The 22,146-nt window shown below is 39.1% G+C and overlaps 1 long non-coding RNA gene across 1 annotated transcript; it reads right to left on the bottom strand.

The window, feature by feature from the left end:
* Positions 1-7,107: 7,107 nt before the first annotated feature.
* Positions 7,108-7,395, bottom strand: LOC309703354. The gene is made up of 2 exons (XR_014275874.1): positions 7,322-7,395; positions 7,108-7,245 (listed from the first exon to the last, which is right to left on the bottom strand). It is a non-coding gene; the product is annotated as an uncharacterized lncRNA (long non-coding RNA).
* Positions 7,396-22,146: the final 14,751 nt, after the last annotated feature.

A 22,146-nucleotide genomic window follows, 5' to 3' on the forward strand; every position in this document is an offset into this window, starting at 1 on the left:
TATTATATCATATGAAAACATTTGCACTAATACTAATTAATCAATAAAAACATCAATAAGAAAGTTATTTTAGATCATCAAACAATAAAATATTTAAAACACCTGAAAGCTTTAAATGAAACCCACCTTGTCAATGGTGTTTATATTAGATCTTCTGTCTGTTGTGCTAAGAATCAGAGACTGTTGAGAATGATCTAAATCTAGATCATGAGGAAAATATTGTATTTGTGTAAGAGGTGGAAGGAGGGCTGTGGGGATTTTGCATGATGCAAAACAAATCATTGTTCACGGTCAATTTCTGTAACTCAGTGTCCAAACTGAGGACGAGACCATAGAAGTCAAATAATGTTTATGTCAATAATGCTAATGATCTGATAAGCAGAACTTCACTTTGAAAATTGTGTCAGACTGAAATGCCAAATATATAACAAAATGCACAAATTGCATACAAATATAAAATATTTGAATAATATAAAACATTAGCATATTTTATAGTTGTCTAATTCCAATTCAGTGAAGCAGTTAGATTACAAAAATAAGTCATAACTATCTTATACGTACAGATTTGGTAAATTTGGTTGTCTACAAATAAGTCAGATTTTAGATATTATTGACACTGTCACTCTTTCTCTTGGTTTTTGATAGATTACAATGAATGTGGTTTGGACATTTACATCAACCTTATCGTAAATTAATAAATTTGATGAACTAGTAAAAAAAAATTATCTTGTGGTGTAAGCAGATCAAACTTTAATCTTCAATAACTTTAATCTTTGACCCAATATTTGCAAAACAAATCATCAACAAATTAGGGGCGACAGATAATGCAAGTGTCAGCCTGTCTCCTCAGCAAGAGAATTTCTATATTCAAATGTCCCCCAGCATTCACAAATATGAAATCAAAACAGATGATTATGCATAAAACATAATGAAGTAAAGATAAACATATTAATAAAAATCACACAGTGTAAATAAATAGAGTTATACCACTTGGTTATTTAAAAAAAAATCAACCACACCCCAATTAGAATTTTTTAATGCATTTTGTTTTCAAGAATCTTACAGAGTCCGTTTTTTTTAATTTTAACTGTCTACTTTGAATAAGTCTGCCAGTGTGTACATCAGAATGTGTTTCGCTTTGTGGCTAAAGTTCAGACTGGGTTTGGGAAAAAAAATTACCATATTTACATGCTTGTCTGTGTGCCACAAAAGCATCCCTTTGATGAATTATGTAATAATTCCATTTGTAACTTCTTGTGAATGATCTCCAACTCTACAAACATGCAGTCAGTGACAGTAGCCCTGGATCTGCTTTGCATATTTAGTGAGCTTGGTGTAAAAACACATGAAGTGGTTCTCTACATACTGCACATTTTGGTTAGAATTTAGTAACTGGTTGGTAAGGTCTAAGGAGCTTGGAAAGAAGGTTGGTAAGGGCAAATCTGCATTCCTCGACAAACTGGTTGCAGGAGGTTTTTGGCAGTTGCTAGTTAAAATCAGTCGTAAAGAACCAAAAACCTGCACCAAAAGTTCCCTTGTGATTGCAGTGGTCACTAAGCAGATGCTTGACTGCCTGTAACATGTATATATGATGCTGACTTGTCTGTAAACAATGCCAAATACTTAGTGAGTGGTAGAGAGACTTGACGAAGTGCAACACAATCTGGGAATGGAGAATGTAGGCTTCAAAGTTGAGCCTTACAACTTCAAAACATTAGTTAGATACTGAAAATCTGGTATCTTCAGTATCTTCTATGTAAACTATTTTCAGTTGTGACAATCTGCTAAAAACTAAATCAATCACAAATGGTAAATGGCCTGTATTTGTACAGCGCTTTACGCAGTCCCTAAGGAGCCCAAAGCGCTTTACACTAAATTCAATCATCCACCCATTCACACACACATTCACACACACATTCACACACAAGGGGTTTTTCAGTGCAGCAACATAAACCTCTTCATAGATACTCAGATAGAATATTTAGCTCACAGCCCATTTCAGACAACAGCAGTCCAAGAAAGTGGACCTAGAGTATATTACAGTTTATGGACAAAAGTATTATTCCAAGCAACTGAATAATGTGGAAAACTGCAATGGCTCTAGGTGGCCAGCATGCTATATTTTTTTGGGGAAAACGGGACACAGGAGAGTCTAAATCATGGACAAAGTCAAATTATGCAGCTCATTTGGTGGTCCCTGGTTTTATTTCAAATTACTCTAGGTGCACTTAGATAGACCAGTAGACCTACTGGTCTATCTAAGTGCACCTAGAGTAATTTGAAATAAAACCAGGGATGTCAAACATAAGGCCAGGGACACAGAATCGGCGTGGTGAAGACTAATCCGGTCCACTGGATGACTTTGGAATATGTGAAGGTGGACCTAAATTTTGGATTTTTAACTGTATTTTTACAAGTTTTACAGCTTTTTCTACTGATAAAGACCTCCCCATTGATCATTAACTATAAACCAAATTAATCAAATTATACATTTGAGTTATTTTACGAATCACCTTTACTACTATAATTGAATTTATGCTGTTGAAGTTATGATTCTTTCTCTTAAGGAACTTAAGGAACTGACCTCCCAGCCCATTGTTCCTTCAGTGGGCTGGTATCAGTCATTATGCAAATATACTGTTTATAAGATTTCGGGAAACCTGTCTGGCCCACATAAGATTAAAGTTGGCTCTAATTGGGCCGTAATGTAAGATGAGTTTAAAAACCCTGATCTAAGCCAATCTAGACTTAACTTCAATACATTTTCTTTTCTGACAGCACATAAATTCCCGTTCTGTGTAGAAATAGCATCGGTAACACCAGACTGCAGGATAAATTAATCCAGACAACACTTGTTATTAGCTCACAATCCGTACTTTTTAAAATATACAGATATACCTCTCACCAGGCCACTAGCAAACCTCAACACCAGAACACCCAATATGGCCACAATGGTATATGCCTTTTTCTTTGATTGGACAACCCTTTCCCTGTTCCCACCATGTTTTCCTGGGCCTGGACGAATCAAAACAAAGATAACAGAAAGGCTGCAGAAAGAGGAGATTATTATAGATAATATCAAGAGGAAAAAATTGACACTTTTAAAGACGATGTCATCCATCACTGCAGGCAACCCTGCAAAAGCAAAAGAGCCAGACACATCCAATGCTGAAATTTCTGATTCTTATTCCTCGTTTTTTTCTTAGGCTGAGGTAGGTGGTAGGATGAACAACTGCCAGGTAGCGCTCCACACATGTCAGAACATGGAAGACAGTCTCTCCAGACCAGATGAAAGAATAAAAAGTCCCCCCAACTAAAATTACTATTAAATTATCTATGTAGAGACCACAAGAGCAGATGATACACCCAAAGGTTCCAATCAGATCTACAATGACAGTGTGGTAAGTGAAGCAGTCAGAGTGCCTCATTGGTGCTGTTGAGGAGATGGAGTGCTTTTCCCACCATTCTTGGAGACCACGGTAGAGGATGAAGATGCAGATTGGAAGGAGGAAAAAAATAGTGATGAGGTTGTATGTGAAGAAGATTACAGAGCTTGGACTGAAGAGGAGACAATCCATGCCTAAAGGAAGGTGGAATCCAATAGAAGAAAGATTTGGATGAAGGGGGAAGCCTTAGGAAGACAAGTTTCTTGACATATCTGGAAAAGAATAAGAGAGGGTGGATTAACTAAATGTGGAAATTACAATGAATTATTGTCAGGACCCAGGACCATGACAATTATATCTGTCCTTTCAGAAGAGTCAACCAAAAGACTGCAGGTACAGCAGAAGTGTTAACTGAAAGATGTAATACTGACAGGTAAAACAGTGTCACCCTAGAAAATAACACTCTATAAGAAGGCCAGAGGATTTCCTCCAACAAATATATTCAAATTGCAAATTTCAGTCATAACAGTGTTTGTGAGCACTGCAGAACACCCACAATAAGAAAGTGAAAGCGCACACTGTGTTTGAATTACAAGACCTAGAAAGAACTAAGAAAACTACAACAATCAGACTTTATCAGATATTTCAAGAAATGGTTTCCCTTAAATACACATACAAACACATACCTATATGTGGCTAACTCCACCCTGTTATGAACAGAGATGGGCAGTAACGCGTTACTTGTAACGCGTTACTGTAATCTGATTACTTTTTTCAAGTAACGAGTAAAGTAAGGGATTACTATTGCAAAATCGGTAATTAGATTACCGTTACTTTCCCGTAGGAACGCTGCGTTACTGCGTTACTAAAACCGTGATTTTTTTTGCGAGAATGTGTCATGACAGTGACGTAAGCAAGTGCGACGTTGGTGACAGCAGCTGTGTGCAGATCAACAATGGATAACATATCGAGTGCGGGAGAGAGTATGAGCGTGCAGCGTTTAAAGCGTGGAAGTACTGACCTTACTTTGAGTTTGATTCCATAAAAAGTGACAAAAACATTAGCGTCCGCTGTGCGTGGGAAGAAAACTTCTTTTTACAGCGAAAAAAACCCCTAAACTTCCGAGCAAGCACCGAGTAGCTACGACGTAATGGGAAACTCACAGAAACTCGCGGATTCTTCAACTGACCGCAGCACACCTGCACCAGGGTAACCCTCCGCCTACCCTGCTCCTGCTTTACAGGTGAAAATAGAGCAAAAGGACCGCTGAGTCTTTGACTTTATTTATTTTCTGCTGTGTTTTACTTGCATCTGTTTGAAAGAGTGAGTGAAAACACAAAAAATATTTTATTTTATGAGCTGGAATGTGCAGAAAATAGGTTTAAATGTTAAACTAATTTATTCAACTCAGAGAAATTTGCATATAATTAAATGTTTTGCTTGATGCATAAAGTTAAAAGATTAAAACTGATAAAACAAGTTAAAAAAGAGACTTTTCCATTTGATTACATTTTGTATGATGGATTATGTAGAAAAAGTAGAATTGGGCTGAAAGATCTATCACTTTATCACCTCTTCAGGTTGTAAATCGTGTTTTTAAAAAGTAACTAAGTAACTAAGTAACTAAGTAATTAATTACTTTTGAAAATAAGTAATCAGTAAAGTAACGGGATTACTTTTTGGGGGGAGTAATCAGTAATTAGTTACTGATTACTTTTTTCAAGTAACTTGACCAACACTGGTTATGAAGATATCTTCCATGTCCCTTTCATAAATGTGCATTTGAAAATATTAAATCTGACCTCAGTTTTTTTTTTAAAAAACAAAACCAAACTTTTAAAAAGTGTGTTTTATTTCCCAACAGTGTTATTTTTTTTGTAATGATTGATAAGATGACTTTAAATGTAAATTATAGCTTTATTTTTATAATTAATGCACATCACATGGCGTAAATGTTTGAAATACTTCAACATCCTCTCCTGTAACTCTCTTCCTTTGTGGCATGACTAACCACAGCAATTATTTATAAAAATATGATTAAAAAAAGTTATTTTATTTAATAACCAATTACAATTCTTCCTTTTATTTATTTATTTTATTTATTTTTCCACTGACTCCACTGACTAATCTCTAAAAATATACATGAGTTCCGATTTTAGATTTTTGGTTGAATTCTCCATATTATTATCATCAATAAAATGTCATTTCATCCTCAAATATTGGTAAATGAAATTTTGAGACAGGTTTTAGAGGACACTCACCTTGCCAGCAGCCCAACCTTCTCTTGCTGTGTTTAAGACTGTAGTAAAGTGATATCAGGCTGGAATATACATCACTTTTATAGATTAGTTCATGTGTTTGTGTAGCAGGTGAAAGGAGGGCTGTGGGAGTTTTTGCATGTTGCACAACAAGTGCATATGTTATGAATGTTTTTTCTTCACAGTTAATTTCTATAGGAAAATTTCTTATTGCTCTCATATTTTCCAGGGAAACTAAAGCTCAGAATCTTTAATTTGTTTGACTATTGATAATGGCACAGTTTTCTTTTCAGTCAGGGTGGCCCAGTTGTTTTGGGTTAGGAAATCTTAGTTTCACTGGAGTGCAGCATATGACAGATAAATGCTATGCTTAGCTATCATGATCAAAGTAACTAGTCATTTTACTTGTATCTCTCCCTTTCTAATTATGTCCCCATCTATTTTCTTTACACTTACATTTTTGTCCATCTCATCCTGGGACTACTGTCACTTGCACACTAATAGTGCATTTTTAAAGGTGAATACATGTAAAACAAAACAAAATAAAGACATTTAAATGGAAGATTTATACTGAACAGTATCAGAGCTCTTGGGAATGAATGAAACAGATTAAAGTGTTCCTGTTGTGAAGTTTGAATTGTCCAGTCTGAATTGTCCTTTAAAGTCGTTGAAAACCCAAACAGGTGTACTGTAGGGGAATTGTCAGTGTGCAAACCCTATTATCCGGGTAGGAAAAGTAGTGCATAGGGCTTATCTGTAATCCAGGGTTGCTTGAATCAGTTTCTCAGGCAAATCCCACAATCCGATCACATGGCTGGCCACACCATTTCACGATCATCCAGGATCTCATTTGGGCTGTTCTCGCCGTCAGTGGTTCTCCAGAATTCTTCTAGTAGTTCAAAAAAAACCAATCTACACAAACAGTGCAGAACAATCAATTTCTTTTCCCACTTTGTGTTCTTAACATGAGCTCATTAACTTCTTTTCCAAATGTATTAATCACAAATGGCATTCCCTTTAGCTTTACCAAGTTACAAGAGTTACAGTAACTTGTTTGTACCAGTATCAACAATTTTATCAAAATTATATCACAACAAGGAACATCAGCAGCTTAAACTGTAATGTAAACAGTCATAGCAATGAAAGTGACATTCATCCTTAAGGCTTACAAGAAAATGTAACTTAATTCAGTGCAAATACTATTAAACTTGAAATATGCTCATATCTATTAAGACATAAGCATTCTAATATAAACAGAGCTATTGCTTCTACTTGAATACCTCCCCGATCGGAATATGGCTTCAGCGGGGTGGGGTGGCTAACAGCTATTAGCAGCTAGCATCGCATCTAGCATCGGCATCGTTTAGCTCAAAGCATTCAACACTTATAACACACTGTAAAGAACAACAGGAGAAGTGAAACAACACGCCAGATTCTCATAGCTCCCGATTGGTTTTTGTTCAAAGGTTTCTGAGCTGAATCGGCTAGTGAAATACATTATCTAACTTAACAGGTAGCTAACGAAAGCACGTGACTCACCGGGATTTTCAGACACAAATAACGTGACAGACGTTATTCCCTTTGTGGTCAGAGTTCGGGGCCTAATAAAAGAGTACCTTATTAGCATTTATACGTAAAACAATCTGGTCTCATTAACCGGGTTGCAGTATTGCATACCAAGATACTTTTTCCATGCGCTCCGACACGTACTTGACCGCCATCAGAGGGAAGATCTCACAGGAAGAGAGAGGCCATATGTCCTCATCAGCTGGATAGGCTGTCCACCCTAGTCCAGTGTTTAACTCAGGTGTATGATTGGCTTTCAAGCAACTACTTTGTTCTAAATACGAACAATACCAAGACCATGATCATAGCTCCTCCTGAGCTACATTCTAAAATTAGTCAGGTTCTTGCCTCTTTCTGTCCTTCTGTCAAGGCAAATATTCAATATTTTGGAGTAATATTTGACTCTTCTCTGGGCCTTGACTGTCATGCAAAATCTTTGTCTCGTTCCTGTTTCTTTCACTTAAGAAACATCTCTAAACTGTGATATATGGTTTCCTCAGCTGAACTGGAAAAACTCATTCATGTATTTGTGTAATTACGTTTAGATTACTGTAATTCCCTGTTTACTAGCTTGGATAAATCATCTCTCTCTCGCCTCCAGGCAATAAAAAACACAGCAGCCAGTATACTAACTCATTATAGCAAGCGTGCTCACATTACTCCCATCTTAAATTCTTTACATTGGCTACCAATAGAGTTCAGAATTCACTTTAAAATTCTTGTTTTAACATACAGAGCACTAAATGGCCAAGTCCCAGATTAGTTATCCAAGCTTCTTATAAAATACACTGCTGCTTGTCGTCTCCGCTCACAGACTCAGAGTCTGTTGGGTGTTCTCCGTGCACGACTGAAGACAAAAGGGGACAGAGATTTTCAGTCTGTTGCACCAAGACTGTGGAACAGTTTACCACCACAATTGCGTGTGGTTGACTCTGTGGATCCTTTTAAAAAGCAGCTAAAAACGTTTCTGTTCAAACAAGCCTTTTTTTTTTTATCTACATATTTTGTATTCTTCACATTATTTATCTTATATTTAACCTTTTACATTGTGTATAATGTCTATTGAATGTACTGTTTCTTTCAATCTTTGTGTACAGCACTTTGTGACTGTCTGTCTGTGAAAAGCGCTTAATAATAATAACACTTACTTACTTCTCCTACACTACCGCATGGCTTACGCTAGCATCAGCAACTTTGTCTGACTGTGAGAGCTTGTTACTAGCTGTTGCTGGTTCTACTGCTGACAATGCAGCTGCTAACAGCGGCCCTTCAAGCCAACTGATAGCTTGTATAATTATATTAAAAACAAAAAAAATAAGTTCCAAAAATGTTATTCTGTTCATCTGGATGTAGCATTTTCAGCGAGAGAAAAAAACACACAATATTGACCCAGTGTATCAGCCCACCACGCAAATTCCCAGTATGGCAGACTACCAGTCCAGCCTGTTACATTTTATATTCCTTTGTAAAATCAGTCTGCCAGTACACTTGCCAAATGCACTTCTCTCATGTTAATGTGCTCAAAGCTAAATTGTGAAAACCTGTGTTGACTTATTGACTTGATAATTCTTATTGTGTGGTTTTCTGTCCGGATTCCTGATGTTAGGTAATCAGAACGTGCTTTGTAGCACATGTCCTTGATGTCACCTGAAACGAACATAGTAGGAAAGTGCACAGCACAGGGTGAACAGCACCACATCAGGTACTGAGGGAGAACATTACAATCTAAAAAAGATACACTCGCTTCGAATGTTATCAAAAATCTTTGTCTTCCGGCACGGTCTGTTGGATACTTGTTGATAGTTGATAGTTGTTATGTTTGTGTAGGTAAATTAAGTTAAGCTACATTTTATAGCTTATTATAATTATAAGATCATCTGAATTTGCTTTTCTATTTATTTTCTTTCCTTTTTCTTTTCTTTTCTCAGGCCAGGGTCTTTCTGTGTGGAGTTTGCATGTTCTCCCCGTGTTTGCGTGGGTTCTCTCTGAGTATTTCAGCTTCCACCCACAGGCCAAAGACATGCACTTAGTGGGGATAGGTTAACTGGAAACTCTAAATTGCCCATGGGTGTGAATGTGGGAGTGAATGTCAGTGTGAATGGTTATCTTTGTCTATGTATTAGCCCTGTGACAGACTGGTGACCTGTCCAGGGTGTACCCTGCCTCTCTCCCTGAGACAGCTGGGATAGGCTCCAGCGCGCCCCGCGACCCTGAAAAGGATACGCAGAAGCAAATGATGGATGGATTTTCTTATGTATATGCAGGTTCAGAATTAAAAGAATAGATTTAAAGTATTTCATGTTTTTATTAGTATTCTTTAATACATGAAACCTGTGCTTTACATAGCAACTGATAATAATTGAAGAAAGAATATAAATTATTATATATTAGAAGGGCATACAGTGATAGAGAAATATCATATTTTCACACAACTCCTAAAGATAAATAACAGTAAAGGAAAAAAAAACATTTCAAGAAACAATAGCAGGACTTCAGATTTGGTCTTCTTCCTTTCTTTCTTTACTTTTTTCTTTCTCTGTATATGGTAAAAATTGGAGTTTTGTATTACCATAATTATTATAGAGACTCAATGGACCAAAAATAAATAATCCTAATGCATTACAATATGTATTCATGCACACACATACAATTGCTGCAGCAGCTTAGCAGATAGATTAAGACAATGATGTCCACATTGATATAAAAAGGCCCCTTCGTCTGAGCATAAATTCCCTTCACATGTCACTCTTAATGCCAAGATCTAAGTTATGTCTTCCTCCTAAAAATGTCATGTTTTTGCATCTGTCTGGTGACATTCAGGCAATGAAGCATAAAAAAATCAAAACTTATATAAGTGGTACGTTCTCCAAAAACAAGGGTAAGACACCTGTGGTAAGTGACTCTGAAAGACACACACAAGACACACACAAGACTATATATATATATATATATGTTTTTTTTTGGTTTTTTTTTATTTTTATTTTTTTTTATTCAAAGTTAGACCCATTTTTACTAATTGTTGCTTATACAGCTCACACATTTACCATTTCTGTGTAGAAATAGCAGTGGTAACACCAGACTGCTCGGCAGATTAAACCAGACTTGACTTCCGATTGTAACACAATTAACATTTTCTCTTGAAATGCACTGTACAGCCCAAACCAGACCCCAAGAAAACCTTAATACCAGCAGCCCCAGTATGACTACAATGGTGTAAAACACCTTCTGCTTTGACTGGTCAAAGCCTCCACCGTGTTTTCTTGGTCCTGAATGAATCAAACCACAAAGAACAGAAAGGCTGCAGAAGGAGACAACCATCAGCAATAGTATCAAATGGCAAAAATCCAAAAAGAGAAAGGCATTATTATTCGTCATCCAGCCTATACCTATAAAGCAAAACAGCCAAATACAGCCAATGCTTATGTTTCGGATTCTGATCCCTCTTTGGTTTTTCAGGCTCACATAAGTTATGGGGTGAACAACAGCCAGATAGTGCTCCACGCAGGTCAGAGTTTGAAAGTAATTCTCTCCGTACCACGTCAAAGTAAAAAGAGTGTCCCCTACTTCTAACATGTTCAAATTTTTCTTGTAGATACCACAGCAGCTGAGGATATTCCCTGAGATGCCAACCAGCTCCATGATGACCAGGTGGTAGGTGAAGCTGTCAGAGTGGCTTATCGTAGAGGGGGAGCACTTCTTACGCCATTCTTGGAAGCCATGGTAGAGGATGAAGATGCAGAGAGGGAGGAGGAGGAACAAATTTGTGATGCTGAATGTGGTGAAGATGAGAGAGCCTGGTTCTGACATGAGGCATTCAAGGTAAACTGGAATGTGGGCGTTAATTGAAGAAAGGTTTGGGTGAAGAAAAGTGGAGTCACTGGAAGAGGAAGAGTTTACTGACATCTAGAAGATAATCAGATAAATAAAGTGTTAATATTACATCAGCTGTACGTGTATTTGTCCTGAAAAATGCATTTTTTCTTTTAGTAAAATAGAATCAAAAATTATTTACTGATTGTAGATAACCTGCTGTTAGTTTGGTATTTTGTCCTAATCCGCTTGCCGTACCTCCGTGCAGGTGTGTGTATGTTTTGAGTGGTATAGGCGCCATTCCGTTATTGAATCCAAGCATGTAAGTTCTCTGCTGCTGTGCTGGTTAATAAAACCACGTTAACTGAGATTACTGCTTCATCATTATCATACTGGTGAACATACAACATGGTGTCAGAAGCATCGGAACACGAACAGTATTTTTTTTCCCCGTCTCAAGTCTATTTTGTGGGTGCATTTTTTTGTATCCGGACTGCAGACAGCATGGCGGAAGGATTCAGGAGGCCTGACCCGCTTGTTTTCGATGGTAATGTTGCTGAAAATTGGCGCATTTTTGAGCAAGAGTCTGACATTTTTATAGCGGCGGCACACTCTGACAAGCCAGCGCGCACACAAGCCTACATATTGCTCAACTTAGCAGGTCCCGAAGCTATAGAACGGGAGCGGTCTTTTGTTTACGCGCCAGAAGTGAGAGAGCCCGGTGATGGAGGATGAGTCCTCATTCCTGCAGAATCGAAGGAGGATCCTGAGTGCCTCAAAAGGAAATTCAGAGAAATGTGCAGCCCACAAACCAACGTCACTATGGAAAGACACAAGTTCAACACGCGGAATCAGAGGACTGGCGAGACTGTTGAATCCTATGTAAGTGATTTACGGATTAAAGCAAAAAGCTGCAGATTTGGTGATCTGAGTGAAGAACTAATAAGAGACAGACTAGTTTGTGGCATCAACAATGACAATTTAAGGAAAGTGCTACTGCGTGATAGTGATTTAATGCTAGCAAAAGCCTTATCCGTCTGCCAGATTCATGAAATGACTGAAGAGCATAATAAAACACTTGCTTTTCCTCAACAATCTGCATCAAATGTTGATGTGCTCCAGCCCACATGTACAAAAAAGCACAGAGGAGATAAAATGAAAATACAAGGAGACAGGTCTGAAACACAGCATGCCACTAACTGTACTAACTGTGGGGGCGCTCATGTTGCAAAAAAGAGCAAATGTCCAGCTTTTGGGCAGCAGTGTCATGCATGCAAAAAGTGGAATCATTTTAAGAAACGCTGCAGAGCTGTTCAGCCTACCCAAAATGTAGCAAGAAACAGAAAGTCAGTTCATCATGTGGAACCAGACCAAGCTGATGACAGCGGAGATGACACATTCTACGTTGATGGTGTAAATCTGCAATATGCAATCCATGCGACTGATGTGCATGTGAAACACAAAGAGGAAGTTTTTGTCACCGTGCAGATTAATGGGATTCCTGTTGAGATGAAGGTGGACACAGGTGCTAAATGTAATGTGGTTCCCAAGAAAACAGTTAACATTATAAGAGCAGATAAACAAATGAAAGCACACCCCAAGTCCGTAACCTAGTAGCATTTGGAGGCAGCAAGATTCAAACCTCAGGTGTAATTAAGCTGCAGTGTTTTCTGCATGGGCAGCCACATGTGCTATCATTCTTTGTTATTAATGAAGATGTTCAGCCAATACTTGGACTATGTGCATGCAGAGAAATGGGACTTGTATCATTCAGCAATGACGTCCACCAATTGAGCATGTCTGCAGATGACCTGTCAGCTATATTCTGTGATAACAGCTTATCACAGAATGCAGCGACTTATTTTCTGATGAGCTTGGGAGGTTGCCAGTCACCTATCGCATGACACTGAACCCAGATGTGAAACCAGTTGTTCGCCCAGCACATCGCATCCCTTTGGCCATGAAAGACAGGGTCAAGGCAGAGCTGGTCAGGATGGAGAAATTAGGCGTCATTACTCCCGTCTCAGAGCCGACAGACTGGGTGTCTTCCATGGTAGCCACCAACAAGAAGGGCAAAGATGAAATCAGGATATGCATAAATCCTCGAGATTTAAACACTGCTCTGAATCTATCCAAGATGGCGCCGCGTATGGATGCCCTGGTGCTTCAGTGTGTTACTTCTGTTTTGTTTTTGTGCATAACTTCTGTGTCTGGGCACTCCTCTGGATATTCCAACCCGTTCTCACTCCCAAAGCGTAACATTTTACGCTAGGTGACAAATCGTCACCATATTACGTTTTCGGCTACCCACCACGTTCCTAAATGACGACCTCGGAAAAAAGAGGACATATGAGAACCGTCTGGACTGAATCTACACATGTTCGCTCTTTTTCGTCAAATCGCTTAGAAACACGCTATTTAACATCATTAAAGACCTGGTTAAGGTAAGGGATTATATCGTGTTTTTGGAATATCTACCATTGACTTTATCATTGAATTTGGAAGAATTCCACAGAAAGTGTTCCCTTCCAATTTAGTTCATTGGTGGGAATATGGAAGTTTAGGTTGGACAGGGATTATATTGTGTTTTTGGAATATCTACCATTGACTTTATCATTGAATTTGGAAGAATTCCACAGAAAGTGTTCCCTTCCAATTTTGTTCATTGGTGGGAATATGGAAGTTTAGGTTGGAATCTGAATTCCAACCTAAAATCATTGCAAAAAATGACCACCAGCACGATTAGGGAAAGGTTGGGAAATTTGGAATCCTTCCAAATTCTTTCTCTGGGAGGGGCTCAGAATCCCCAGCTAATTAGTGAAGTATAACTATAATTCCAAAAGTCCACAAAGTCAAAGTTTATTCATATAGCACATTTATAGTGGACTCTTATAAGTACCTGGGTGTTCACCTCAACAATAAACTGGACTGGACGACTCTGGCCCTTCTTATACAGACGTCCTGTATAAGAAGGGCCAGAGTAGACTCCACCTACTGAGGAGACTGAGTTCCTTCGGAGTCTGCAGGACTCTGTTAAGGACATTCTATGACACTGTGGTAGCATCTGCCCTTTTCTATGCAGTGGCCTGCTGGGGGGAGTGGAAGCACGGACAGGGACAGGAGCAGGATTGACAAACTGGTGCGGAGGTCTAGCTCCGTGCTGGGATGTCCCCTGGAGTCTGTGGAGGTGGTTGGTGAGGGGAGGATGTTAGTAAAGCCGACATCCATCATGAACAACCCACATCACCTACTGCATGAGTATGTGAGTGGGCTGAGCAGCTCCTTTAGTCAGATACTGAAACACCCTCGCTGCAGGAAGGAGCGCTTTCGCAGATCATTCATCCCAACAGCAGTTAGACTCTATAACTCCTCATTCACGATGTCATAAGTCACTGGACACTGTGAACATCCACGGTCACCACTTCATGCATAATGGATCTTCCATGACCTTCCAAGCTATATAGTTTATGTCTTCCATATTTCCAACTATATCCATAATCACATACTGTGTATGCTACCATTGTATATAGTGTATTATCTTAATTTTTTCATTGATTGTACTTATTTGTATTTTTGTATTTCCTTCATATAGCTGTACCTGAGCTGAGGTGACGCAAAACTTTCCCCGTTGTGGGATCAATAAAGTCTTATCTTATCTTATCTTTTTAAAAAAATTTTATATTCTTTATTTCTACAATATTACTTCACGAAGGTGATTACAGGCATTAATCGACACAATTTACAAGGGAAAAACAAAACAAAACGAAAAAGAAAAAAAAAAACACAAAAAAGCCCAAAGAAAGAAAAAAAAAAAAGCCCAGTCGGGAGTGAGCAATTAGCTAGGTTGGTGGTTTCAAAGCTATTTGAGAGAGAACCATTAACTTTAATTCTTGCGGTGGGGTTAGTATATAATGCCCTCACCGTATCAACAATTCCCTTATGTAAACCGAATTTATCCAAGACTTTGTATAGAAAGTCCCAATTTACAGAGTCGAAGGCTTTTTCTGCATCAATACTCATAAGCATGGCTGTACTCTTAGATGTCTGTATCTGATGTATTACATGAAGAGTTCTACGTATATTATCCTGGGTCTGTCGTCGTCTTATAAACCCCGTTTGATCATTGCTAATCAAGTCAGGTAAAAATTCTTCCATTCTCCTGGCCATTAGCGAAGTAAACAGTCTATAATCTATGTTAAGGACAGAAATAGGTCTATATGAGCCACACTCCATTTTGTCTTTCCCTTCTTTCGGAATAGCCGAGATAATAGCCTCCTTCCAACTCGGTGGAATTTGCGCTGTTTTTAACACCCAGTTAAAAGTAGTGAGTAGTGTAGGGATCAAGTCCTGTTTGAATTCCCGATACCACTCCGGTGTAACCATCGGAGCCTGGTGACTTATTTGATTTCAACCTATTGATGGCATTCATAAGTTCAGCTTCCATCACCTCCGCTATCATCATTTTATTTTGTTCCTCGTTAAGGCTTGGTAGGCATAAAGAGTTCAGTTATCTTATCTTAAAACAAAAACAATTGACCAAGGTGCTGTACAATTAAGATAATCAAAATGAATAAAAACATAAGAAGACATGATAACAGTTAAGAAAAAGAATTATAAAATTAGAAGGTTTGAGTAAGAAATAAGAGAAATAAAAGTAGTACAAACTCATTCTGCCCAACTCATTCTCGTTTTGTTTTTATGTCCACTGACAATTTCATATATTTCCTTCTCTTCCACTGCTTCCGGCGCTCCAAAGTACTTTTAAATCTGGCCCACGAAATCATTTTATATAGATTTATTATTATTCTTTCACATGGCCCGGCGATATGAGGCGCTAATAACAAACTAACTACAGATCCCATAATGTAGCGCTGCAGCCTCCTTGCCGGCTAGGCTACATTTCAGAAGATGTTTTTCATCACAGCAAAATCACAAAGGGAAGCTGTTGTGAAAGCAAATTTTATTTTGGCAGAGGAGAAAGCCAAATCAGCCCATTTTTCACTCTGAGGAGCTGAATGATGAAGGTGTGCGATGTCTTGTGTCCAGACAAAATGCAGATTTTGGCAAATGGCAAATTTGGCAAATGTGAGCCTGAGCAGAAATACGATTGCTGATCGGGTTTGTGAGAAGGTCACTGATTTAAGAACACAGTTGTGTCAAAGAAGCAAAGACATTATTGCACACTCTCTTGCTGTGGATGAATGTACAGACATGATGGACATTGCACAGCTGGCCATCATCTGTGGAGTGGACTACAATTTGCAGGACAAGGACATTAAATCGATGCACTGGACAACAACAGGAAAAGTTTTAAAAATGTCTGTCAAAGTGTAATCGACATGCCCTGGGACAAACGTTTTGGACTTCTAATAGATGGAGTGCCGGTGTTATGAGGTGAAAAAAGTGGAGTAGTCAGCAGGATGTGAGTAAAGATGCAGGAGGAAAACTGTACTGCTTAACAGAATACTGCATCATGAACCAGGAAACGCTGTGTGGTAAAGTCTTGAAAATGGAGAATGTAATCATCACCGTGACGCAAACCATAAATTTTATCTGAGCTAAAAGTTTAAATCACTGTCAATTTCAGTCTTTTATGTGGAAAATAGATTCAGTTTGCAGTTTGCCTTATCATATAGAGGTTCATTGGCTAAGTTGGGGAAAAGTTCTCAACAGTTTTTGAGCTCAGCAAGGAAACCTGTCAGTTCATGGACATGGCATGTATGACGCGATGAAGGCATTTCAAGTGAAGCTGTCACAAATGCACCAGTGCCTTACTTTTTGAACCAAGTCGGCACACTTTGCTGATAAACTGAGCGAACTGCGCACTGAGTTCACTAAATTATTAATTTTTATGTTTAAAAAACAGTGGGTCTTAGTGTGTGTTTTAGTGTGTCAGTAAATTTTTATCTTGTTTGGCCTGCGACCTTAAGTGTGCCTTGAGTTTTTGCACGCTGTGAAATTGAGTTTGACACCCCTGATCTACGATCATCAAAGGCAGCACTGAGGTCTAATAATATTAAAATCGCAAAATCTCTCAAGTCAGTAAAAGTTAAAAGGTCATTAGAAACTTTTAAAATAGCAGTTTCAGTGCTCTGGTGCATTTTAAAACTAGACTGAAATACTTCACCAATGCCATACAAAGGTCTGGAGCTGACGGGGGACAACTTTCTCCAGGACTTTAGAAAGAAAAGGCAGTTTAGAAATTGGTCTGTAGTTGGATAAAACTGCTGGATCCAGGTTATGTTTTTTTAAGAATAGGTTCCACCACAGAATGTTTGAAGTCAGCAGGGACACACACAGACTGAATACTGCTATTGACAATACAAAGCAAACACATACCCACAGTGTCAAAAACATCATCCAACGACTTTCTTTAAACAGGATGGAACAATATCCAGCGTACATCTTGTGGGTTTCAAATTGCTGACTTCACTCAGTAATGAAAAGGAAAAGGGCTTAAAATGATCAAATGCAATTGAAGCTGCCGTATGAACAGATGACCTGATATCCGCAATCCTATTAATGAAGAATTTCAGTAAGTTTTCACGTTGCTTTCGATGCTGCATGGGGAGCTGCAGTAGGTGGATTAATAACAGACTTAATCATGCTGATATGAGGTTTGTGACAGTTATTAGACACAATCTTATAGAAATACTTTTTGCTGCTCTTAAAGCTTTCTGATAATTTATCAAAGATTCTCTAAGTACATCAAACCATACCTGAAGTCTGTCTTTTTTTCCATTTTCGCTCAGCTTTTCTACACATCTGAGTTCTCTGGTAGCATTATTATACCAAAGCTGGGTTTTAGATTTTAGACAACTGGTTTTGAGTGGAGCAATGAAAATGCTTTAACGAAGCCAAAATCTAAACCCAAATTCCAATAACACACTCGATCATAACAAAACTTTTTTCTTTTTTTCAAGTACACAATCCCAAAATCCAACATTTGCATCTAAAATCCACTAATAAACTCTTTAATACCAAGAGTTATATCTCAGTTCCAAGATCTAAATCTCAAATACCAATAGCTGTGTCATTGTGAAAAATTTTAAAATTAATTGCAAACACCTGATGAGCATCTTTTGATGTACATTTAATAACATATTGCAATAAGGAGAAACCAGAGAAACACGGCCTTGATGTCTTTTATACAAACACACAGACAAAAGTATTCAGCAACATACTTACTACCTACTTGCTCCCTGATAAGGAGGAGCCCCGATATCTGTTTTACATCTCACATGAACTTACAATGCCTCAACTGTGTTGTGTATCTGTGTGTGATAGAGCATAAAGACACATTTATTCTACAGACATATAAATGAGTAAGACTAAGTGACTAACTGAAGTTTACTAATACTAAAGTGATCAATACATAACAAAATAAATGTTCAATTACATTATCAAGGTTCCAAGAACATCTCTAGCGTTTAGCATAATGTCAACAAGAAGCAAGGTTATTATCCTTAATGAAAACTAACGAAATAATGAAAACTAGAAATAAAATAAAAAAATGTTAACAGAAATAGAAATAAAAACAAGACTGGACAACTAACTAAAACTGAAATGACCGTTCACAAAACTAACTAAAATTAACTGAATTTATAGAGAAAATGTGTTCAGTTTTTGTTCACGTGTGTGTGTGTCATACATTAGTCTAGGGCAGGGGTAGGGAACTCCAGGCCTCGAGAGCCAGTGTCCTACAGGTTTTAGATGTGTCCTTGACCTAACACAGCTGATTTAAATGGCTAAATTAGCTCCTCAATATGTTTTGAAGTTCTCCAGAGGCCTGGTAATGAACTAATCATTTGATTCAGGTGTGGCAACCCAGGGTGAGATCTAAAACCTGCAGAACACCGGCTCTCGAGGACTAACGTTTCCTACGCCTGGTCTAGGGGGAAAATGAACTGTAGTTTCCATTTTTTTTCTTGCTTTGTCTCATTATGCCAGCAGGTGGCAAGTACCTCGGTCGAGTCGTCTGTGTTGCCGCTCCGTCCACGCGTAGCATCTTGTCAGCAAAAGTCAAGAGAAAGCGCTAAAGTCGAATTTGGGATTTCTCTGAATATGACTGTGTTTTGGATAAAAGCAAGTGTCTTTTAGTGGAAAGAGATAAAAATTTGTGGGACATTTCTAAAGGGCAAAAAATCCCACAAACCTTAAAGTGCACTTGAAAAGTTCACAAAAGAAGGCTAAACTAGCTTATCTTGAGAAGGTAAGTGTGCACGCCCAAGCCCAAGGTTGGTCCATTCAGCCTGTACATACTTATAGTTATAGAATATTCACAACATACTTCATACCGTGTACATTATAACATACCATAATAGACCCATTTCTGTAATATACTCACATATCTATATTATTGCTAATATATATTGTAATATATCTATATCACTAAAGCACTTCTGGATGGATGCAAACTGCATTTCGTTGCCCTGTACCTGTGCATGTGCAATGACAATAAAGTTGAATTCTATTCTATTCTATTCTATTCTATTCGCAGCAACATCACAAGCGAGAGGAAGCGTTGGTGAATATGTTTATTGAGATTGGGATATCTACACAACTGTGTGAGCTAATAGTCTGATTGGGGCCGAGATGGATATAGCAAAGCAGAAACTGAAAGAACTAATAAAAGAAGCGAGGAAGCTAACTCTGTGTGTAGATGGCTGGAGCAAAAGGGGATTAACAGGATCTTTCATGGGTGTTTCCACTTGTTTTTACCACCCACCTGGGCCAGGTCCATGATGCTTTGCTTAACGTGCAACGAATGGAGCACCCACATACCAGGGAAGCCATCGCCCGCTGCACTGATCAGACATTAGAAGAGTGGGCTGTAGGGAAAGAGAAGGTGCTGCTCGTTGTAATCAATAATGGGGCCAACATCGTCAAGGCTGTACGGCTTCTTCAGAATCGCATGTAAACTGATTGATACCAACGGTTCTCAGGATGAGCAAAGAGCTGCTGGAAAGGGCCAAGACAAAACTGTGGATATAGTCTGAGTCGGAGGAGTCAGACATTGAGTGTGAGGAATGTGGAACACTTGGTGAGTGTTCCACAGACCTGGGAGCTTGAGGGTCATGCACAGTATCTTAGCTGTTCCCAGGACTGCGCTCTTCTGGACAGAGATGTCCGCTGTTGTTCCTGGGATCTGCTGGAGCCACTCGCCTAGCTTGGGAGTCACCGCACCTAGTGTTCCGATTACCACTGGGACCACTGTCACCTTCACCCTCCACATCTTCTCGAGCTCTTCTCTGAGCCCTTGGTATTTCTCCAGCTTCTCATGTTCCTTCTTCCTGATGTTGCTGTCATTTGGAACTGCTACGTGTATCACTACGGCCATCTGCTTCGTTTGTCTACCACCACTATGTCTGGTTGGTTAGCCACCACCATTTTGTCCGTCTGTATCTGGAAGTCCCAAAGGATCTTAGCTTGGTCATTCTCCACCACCCTTGAGGATATCTCCCATTTTGACAAAGGAGCTTGCAAAGAAAAGCGTCTGGACTTCTTTAAGTTGCTTGAAGACGTTTCACCTCTCATCCGAGAAGCTTCTTCAGTTCTAAGGTCAAATGGTGGAGAGTCCCAGATATAAACCCAGTGGGAGTGACCCCCCACAGAGGGACAAAAGGACCCCCTGATGATCCTCTAATCGCCTGAGCCAAGGTGTGAAACTGGGTGTGGGTCCCAATCAGCCAGAGTTTCGGGTGAGTTCATTGTGAAACCTGGCCCCACCTTATCATGCGAATTCCTGAGATCAGATGACCCAGGATGTGAGTGGGCGTTAAGGCGTCTGGGAAGGGATCTCAAAACTGGATTATAGATGGCAGAGAGTTGGTGTCGTAAACCCCCGCCTCTGTTCAAAGATGGTCGCTCACAGTGGACATAGATGGCTTCTTTCACTCCTCTTTCAAACCATCTGTCCTCTCTGTCCAAAATGTGAACATTGGCATCCTCGAAAGAGTGTCCTTTATCCTTAAGATGCAGATGGACTGCTGAGTCTTGTCCTGTGGAGGTGGCTCTTCTGTGTTGTGCCATGCACTTGTGAAGTGGCTGTTTGGTCTCTCCGATGTAGAGGTCTGGGCATTCCTCGCTGCACTGTACAGCATACACCACATTGTTAAGTCTGTGTTTTGGCGTTTTGTCTTTCGGGTGAACCAGTTTTTGTCTGACCTCCACCACTCTTGGCATACAGCTTGATGTCATCCATGTACAGGAGGTGGCTGACAACTGTTCTGTTCCGTAGTCAGCATCCGTAGCCAGTCTTGTTAATGATCTCACTGAGGGGGTTCAGGCCTATGCAGAACAGCAGAGGGGATAGAGGATCTCATTGGTAGATCCCGCACTTAATGGTGACTTGTGCTGTGAGCTTGAAGTTGGCCTCTAGTGTTGTACGCCACATCCCCATTGAGTTCCTGATGAAGGCTCTTAGGGTCCTGTTGATCTTGTACAATTCTAGGCATTCCAGTATCCAGCTGTTGATTGAGTCATAGGCCTTCTTGTAATCAATCTAGGCAGAGCACAATTTGGTCACAAGAAAAACAATGGTGTGCTTGGTTTCAACGTAACCGACTAATCTTGACTAATCTTTTGTCCAGTATTAAATATTGATTACGTTTCACTCATAGCTATGTGACTCACACTATTAAGAAATAAAATTAATTAAAACAGGTCTGCTTGCAGAAGAGACCTGCAGCACAGAGCTAATGTCCGTAGATTGAGAAATTGTTTTTATCAAATCAAATACATACCTCAAGTGGAAATATAACAAGATTTTTAGATTATTGCTTCTATGTCTATAATGTTTACACGTTTTATAATTGTCTGTTTTTTGGGGGTTTTTTAGACATTGAGCTGCAAGAATATGGGGAAAGCAGCAAGTTCCACAGAATGCCGCACCTAGCACACACTCTCCATCTCACAATGAAAGATGCCATGAAACACCCAACTGCTGATTCAGTCATAACGAAAGCAAGAAATCTGGTACATGTTGTTAGAAAATCATCAGTGACAAATGAAGAAGTGTTTAAAAGGTGTGACAAAAGTCTGATCTGGGATTGTACCACTTGTTGGAACAGTACCAAACCAGAGCTGAACTAAACCAACTACTTGAGAAGCTGGGGATGGATACA

Source organism: Aulonocara stuartgranti (genome assembly GCF_965226115.1).
Source record: "Aulonocara stuartgranti genome assembly, chromosome: 3".
NCBI lineage: Eukaryota > Metazoa > Chordata > Actinopteri > Cichliformes > Cichlidae > Aulonocara > Aulonocara stuartgranti.